Source organism: Elaeis guineensis, chromosome 11, assembly GCF_000442705.2.
Source record: "Elaeis guineensis isolate ETL-2024a chromosome 11, EG11, whole genome shotgun sequence".
Lineage (NCBI taxonomy): Eukaryota > Viridiplantae > Streptophyta > Magnoliopsida > Arecales > Arecaceae > Elaeis > Elaeis guineensis.
In genome coordinates this window covers 2,468,656-2,476,380 of record NC_026003.2, presented here as the reverse complement: position 1 = coordinate 2,476,380, position 7,725 = coordinate 2,468,656, and positions in this window count along the sequence as shown.

Genomic DNA, 7,725 nt, shown 5'->3' with positions numbered 1-7,725 from the left:
TATTTCTTCGAATCTAAAACACTCCTTGGGTGGAGAAATGGTAACTATTGAGAATTATGTCCCAGAGTCAATCGTTAGCCTGTTAATGGTTATACTCATATATGTAAATTATATATAAATTATAATTAATAAATATTATTTGACTTTTTTGTCACATTGTGTACATCTTCTTGTTGAACTCCTGTGTTGTAATAAAGTCCTTAGGACTATTTTAATCGATATAGGAGGATATATCGCTTAGTATTTAAATATATTCACAACCAAATAATATGCTGTTACTAGGATGATAGCTATATCAAGTGTAGGTCGTCATGTGTCATATGGATTAGTTGTCCTCTTAACCAAAGAGTATGGAGACACTGGTAGGGCATATAGGTGAGATGTAACACATCTCACTGAACGTGATCAAGTACAGAGTACTCTACTGTCAAGAGTAGTTCACGAAAGATATGGATATAAGTGTCTCTTCGATCTAAGATCACCATGGTGACTTGCAAGTAACTCACTGTGCTTTGATGTTAGGCTATCTGAATTTTTAATTCAATGATGAAAGATTTTTGGGTACAGTCAAAAATTTGCGAAGTCGGTGTATGAGTCAAGATAGAATTGACCCTTCCAAATTATAAGAATTAATACATCACTGTATTTCAATTTAGTGAAATCCTGGCTAGGGTAATCCATGTGATAGATTTGAAAGGTTGAAATACAATGTGGATGACTCATTCTTAGGTTGACAGTTAAACCCTACGTCATCCTGAGCATTCAGGATTAAAGAGATGAATTATACGATAACCATATGTCAGTGGATTCTTGAATATTGCTTTGTAATCTTTCGGTCTATCCGGACGTCAGATATCATTGCTAGATGATTATTTCGATTGGTACAGAAAATTATTTCTGTACTACTAACTTAGGTTCGAACTTATAAGGTCATACTTAAAAAAAATTTCTGACTAATCTGATGGCTGATCGATAATTGAGAATCGTTCAAACCACAGCCATGATGCACAAGCTTTATATCGTCAATACGATCAACTTCATGAGGTCCCATTTCCTTAATATATGCCCAGCATGGATTATATATCTAATGTAAAGGAAGCGAACTTTCACCTCATATATAGAAATAAAGTTGTGACCTAGTATCAGAAAATATCATTCTCAACTTGCTTTCCAAACAAGAAATAAGAGAATTAGAATGGTTCAAAAGAGTGGCTTGCGTAAGTCCTCTTGTTTAGAGAAAGGCAGCTACATGGAACCATAGAGCACTATAAGAAATTTAACTTTTCATGACGATCAAAATTATCACTAAAATTTGAAATCTTATCACTAATGAATTTCATTGACAACAAACTATCGTCGTGGTCGCAATTGCTTCATCGCTAAAACCATCTATGACAACTTAAATTTCTTGTCACTAAATCACTTTTTTCTATGATAACAAAGCTTGTCACTTAATGTATTTTTTTCTGTCACAAATACAATACAATGGATATGCCTTGGAGGCTAATGTGGCAATAGTAAATCTATTTAGAGACGAGTTCTCTTGTCACAGAAAAGTTTTACAGAGACAAAAGTTTCACTTGTCACTGAAAATAAAATTCGTGGCACTTAACTTATCATAGAAACAAATCATTCTTGTCACAATCCAATAATATAAATTGATTTTGGGACAATAATGACTCCATTTAATGACAAGATTTCTTGTCACTGAAAGAGCTTAAAGTGATAAAAACTTTTATTGTCATAGAAAATCTTATATGTGACAACTTGTAATTGTCACTAAAATTTAGTTACACCTATGTATATCTACCATTCTTCTATGATAATTTACGACTATAGAAATTCATCTCATTCACAAGCAAACTAAGAATCCAAATACATATCTCTCAATAATTGCATTTTAGTAGAACATCCAAAATAAAAATCACAAGCTAGTACCAGTAGTTCATAAACACTCCACATTCTTCTTAATTGATCAAAACTACAGTACATGATCCAAGACATCTAAGTAGTTTCCAATTTCACTGTTTGCAATCTGATAGAACATTCAAAATAAATAAAAAAAATACTGATTAGTACCAATAGTGCATAAGCACCCTACATTCTACTTAACTGATCAAAACTAAGAGTCTATGACATCCATATTTTCAAATTGAAGCTAGTTGATGTACTCCCATAATGTAGACAGAAGTAGCTACCTATATTATTCCTGCATATAAACAAGATTTGGATTAGTAAATGATTGGCTAGAATAAAGTTTTGAGTAATTAAAGTCCAGCTACCTCTAGATAAGCAACAGATTATCCACTAAAAATTTAAAAAAAAAAGTGTTTCCAATGGATTACACAAGAAATGAGCTCAGGCATGTTAGAAATTAAACTTCTAAAATAAAAAAAATAAAAATAAAATAAAATTGATTATATACTAAGAATCTCAATTCAAAGTTGCCCAGAATAGAATTACTAAAAATCATGGATCTCACACTTTTATAATGCAACACCATTCTTAAGTATGCTATGTAGCTGATTGATTGTTGTTTACATTCCCCTCTTATAGATCATTGAAAATAAGAAAAAAAAAATCATATCTAATTTTTCTACTTTCTTAAAAGTAAAAAATTCTTACTTGGTCAAGGTTCATGCATTGAGGAAGAGAAGCTCTTGATTGGGAGAAAGTTTCAAAAAAGTAGCAAAATGATCTTGGATCATAACATTAACTTTTTCATTAAGTTATTACTCCATTTGAGCTTGAATCTCAACTCTAACCTTATCTTGCAATTGAGCTGGAACATCTACCCTAATGCTATCCACCAAAGATTTTTTAGCTTGTTCGATGGCCCTTTGCACCTCTTCTTGCACATTTTCATTGTACCTAACTCCCTTAGTTGGTGCCTTCTTTCCAGCACCTTTGCTATAAAAATAATCTGCCCAAGTACTCACAGTAATATGTCATCACGAGTCATTTAAGATTCATTTTTTTGTATTTGTTGAACAACCTCCTCAAGTTATTCCTGTAATAGATTATAAAAGATGAGATGCCAAAACAATGTATAATGAATCTTTTGACAAATAAAAAAAAAATTAATTAACATGTATCTCCTTGGATTTAAGGTCAGAGCACACTAATTCTCCTTCTTTATTTTTCTTAGTGTGCTGAATCAACCAAATCTAATCGGTGGTGCTTTTTTACCTATTTCTGGGTTCCTCTGAAATGAATCATAAAAAAATAAGTATTTCATTTAGAACTTTCTAAAACTATGTTAAATCTTCAACTTATTCTAAAAACCTATAGTTTATTCTTCAACTTCAGCATAAGATCGAGTGCCACATGTATGCATAGTAACTAGGTTTGCCTTATTTGCTGTATTTCACTTGCTTACTTTCTACAAATAATCGATGCATCCAACTAACATCATCTATAAATCCAAAATGATGATGTATATATTTTAAATATAAATTAAACTTTAATTTGCAAAAATCTAAAAAGTATCAGAGATGAAATATGCCATCATATATTTCAATCTTCTAGAGTAATATCCTCAGGAATATTAGCCAATGTCTCTTCATCAGTTCTAAATTTCTTATATAAATCATGCAAGTAATTTCTCCAACCTCTATACAGTCGTTAGATGGTGGCCAAGATAAAAGCACATAAATAATATTCATTTCTATCATCTTCTATCTTAAACTTCTCCTAGACAACACAAACAATATAAATTGCATGTTAATATATACAAATAGAAATAAACAAGATACTAAAATCAATCATGAATAATTAATTTACCTTTACTTGTAGCCACATTCACTCACCTACTTTATTTGCCATATCTGGCCAATTTTTCATAGTTAGTGGAGCTTGTGTCCTAACAACATAACCACAAAAATTGATAATATCTCTAACATTTTCTCCTACTACTTTTCAGTATATCATGAAGGATGCTAACTTTTAATAGTCCATTCTTTATTCTCATATCAACATTAATGCATGTGTAATACCCCCGCACATTCTTACTGAAAATAGATTCTATAAAAAATAAATTGCAATTAGTATAACTAAGTTTAAGTAAAATAAATTAAAACTTTCAGCTATAAATAAAATAGTATTATACCAGCATTACTACAATGACTAGAAACTCTTGGTTGGCTTTTGAAGTTGCTATCTATGGGGTTGACTTTGTTGCAATTCAAGCACCTGATCTTGGTGTTTATTTATCTGCATGTTTCGTTGGTCCCAAAGTTGTGCCTCTTCTTGTGATCAATTTCGTCACAGTCTTTTTCGACGAGGTGTTATAACTTCATTTGTCTAAAATCTTATATCAATAATGGGGTCTTATCCTTATCTACCAATTGGTGCAACTCCTCTACATCTAACCATTTTCTAATAAAAACAATAAGCAAGCTTTTTAGTAATAGTTCAACTAATTATCAACAGTATCTACCAAATGCACAAAAAAATATGAATATGCCATCATAAGATACAAAAATAACATGAATACAATAAAATGATTTAAATTAAAATATCTATTGGTCATGGCATAATGTTTCTTCTTCCAATATGATCAAAAATAATACTCTAATTACAAATAGGTAATCATTAGGATTATATTCATCAGAACTATATTCATCATGATTATCTTAAAAATCATCTATTTCACTTTTAACTTCTTCATCTATCTCATCATCATTAATAAAATCATCTAACGTCAGATTTTCTCCATTTTTTATTCTTGTTGGGTGAAAAGCTTTGTGATTGAACATCATCTCGATGCAGCACTCCTATCAAATCATCATTGTTTATGACTTGGCCAAATTAAAAATTTTGTTTTTGTTCCACTTATTGGTAGACATTATCTTCAATCAAACTATCATCATCATCATCTGCATCATTATCTACAGATGGCACATCGTAAGCATCATGTGGATAAATTTTTTCCACAATAAGCCAATTGTTATCAACTAAATCTTCTACATAAAACAAATGTTTGGCTTGAGAAGCCAACACAAAAGGCTCATTGGTGTTCAAAGATCCATGGATATTTACGCTTATATATCCATAGTTGTCAACCCTATATCCTCATCCCAATCGACCAACATCCCATTAATGATATTTGGAAAGAACTACTTTTTTATTTTTCACATACAACAATTCAAAAATATCTTCCAACACTCCATAGTATTCTTTATCAGCAGATGTATTATCTTCTTTTACAAAGACTCCGCTATTCTGACTTTTTCATCTAATTGTACAATTTCTTGTATGAAATCTGATTCTATTGGTAATGTAAGTTCTATATCCATGAACTATTTTGAACGGTCCAACAGCCAAGCTTAGAAGATCTTCACTTATTTTGCCTTCAACTTTAAGCTTTGAAACCTATTTAAGATTAATAAATTAAGTCATTATTAGTAAAAATAAAAGTAACTTAAAGTATTTACCTATATTATATGATACCTATATGTTCATAAACTAATCTGAAAATTTGTTGTTATGTATAGCCAAGACATTTTTTGAACTCGCCTCTTCCAATTCTTTTTTATGCTCCTTATGAATGACATAATTAATCAATAAAAGATAATTGAAGTAGAAACAAAGTTCTTTGAAGATTTTCATAATAATGAGATTTTGTTCTTGCTCAATATATGGCCAAGCTTTCTCATAGTTTCGAAGAACATATGCTTGAGCTTGTGTAAACTCCTGAGCATTAAGCTCATAAGACTTAAAAGCTCCTTTTGCATAGCCATCTTTTGCAAAGATTGATAATCCTTGGTATAAGTAGCTCCGCCATCATTTAATGTGGCTTGATTAAATTTTGTTTCAATATTATTCAAATACCTAAAATAGAATGTAAGGCGTTCATTTGCAGGATAACCTCTTGCAATTGACCCCTCTAGACGAGCCTTGTTTCAGACATAAGACTTTAGTGTCCATAGATACCTAGATTCAAAAAATATTAACTAAGTCAAAAACAATGTAAAGAGAAATCATATTTAAGTTTCAAAAAATTAAGGATTATCTTTCGATTAGATACATCTACCTATATTGAATTGGTCCACCAATTTTAGCCTCACTTGCCAAGTGAATTGATAAATAAATCATAATATCAAAGAAAGCTGGTGGGAATATTGTTTCAAGTTTACATAGAGTTATAATAATGTCATCCTCCAGCTAATTTAGGTCTTGAACTTTCAATGACTTTGAGCATAAGTTTCTAAAGAAGTTATTTAGCTCAATCAATAGCTCATAAACAGACTTAGGCAATAATCCCCGAATTGTAACTGGAAGTATTTACTGCAAAAGGATATGATGGTCGTGGCACTTTTAGCCTAAAATCTTTTTCTCATTTATATTCACACATCTTGATATGTTAGAAAAGAATCCATCAGGGACCCTCAGATTAGATAAAAAATTGTAATAGGCTATCTTCTTTTGCAGGGATAATGCATAAGTTGCAACTGGCACCTTCAATTCACCATCTTCAACATAAGGATGAAAATTGTTCCTAATGTTCATATCTACAAGGTCAAAACGGCTCTTCAATATATCTTTTATCTTTCTTTTTACATTCATCATAGTTCCTAAAATATTAAAAAAAATATTTTTCATGATATGCATCATGTCAAGATTATTGCGTAATTTGAGATCCTTTCAATAAGACAATTGAAAGAATTTATTCTTCTTCCTCTAATTGTAAGCATCATTAAAATCATCATGCTTACATCTTTGACCCTTCTCAAAAGTAACTTCTTTTACATTACGCAGCTAATCCAACACTCTATCACCAGTTAGCACCTCAGATGCATCTCTATATTCACATTTTCTATCAAAAGATCTTTTGTTACGTCACTATGAATGATTCTTGGGTAAGAATCGATGATGTCCCATATGGCAAATCTTACTTCATATTGAAAGAGAGCAGGTGTCTTTGTGGCAACAAGAACAAGCTAATTTTTCTTTAGTCATCCACTGAGATAAATTATCATATGTGGAAAAATCATTAATGGTCTAGAGGACAACATGCAACAGGTAATTTGAAATTTTGTCATGCAGGAGCATCATATGCCTATACTTCTACATCCCATAACTCTTTTAACTCTTCAATTAAAAGCTGTAGATATACATCAATATCATTTTCGGAGTACTTAGGATCTGGAATAAGAAGTGTCATCATAAAATAAGGATCTTTCATACATTGCCATGGAGGCAAATTATATAGAATCAACACAACTAGTCATATACTATGAGGGGTAGACATATTTCTAAATGATTGGAAGCCAGTGCTTGCAAGATCAAACCTAACACTCCAAGGATCTATAAAAAAGGACTTGTACTTATCATCAAAGGATTTTCAAGTGAATGAGTCGACTGGATGTCTTAATATGCCGTCATTTATCCTTTTCTCCCCATACCTTCTCATATCCTTTGTAGTGATTTTAGACATATGCAACCTCTGGAGTCTTGATTTCAAAGGAAAATAATACAAAATCTTGTGAGAAATATTGCACATTCTGCCTTGGTATTTTCGGTGGGATAAGTTATATACAGGGCATATGATTGCATTGGCATACTCTCCCCGATATATAACACAATCATTCAAGCATGCATCTATTTTTATATGTTCAAGTCACAAGTCTTGAATAAGCTTCCTAGCTTCATAAAATGAGTTTGGAATTAAGGCGCCATTTGGAAGAACTTTTTTAAAAACCTTCAGCAACTTATCCATTAATA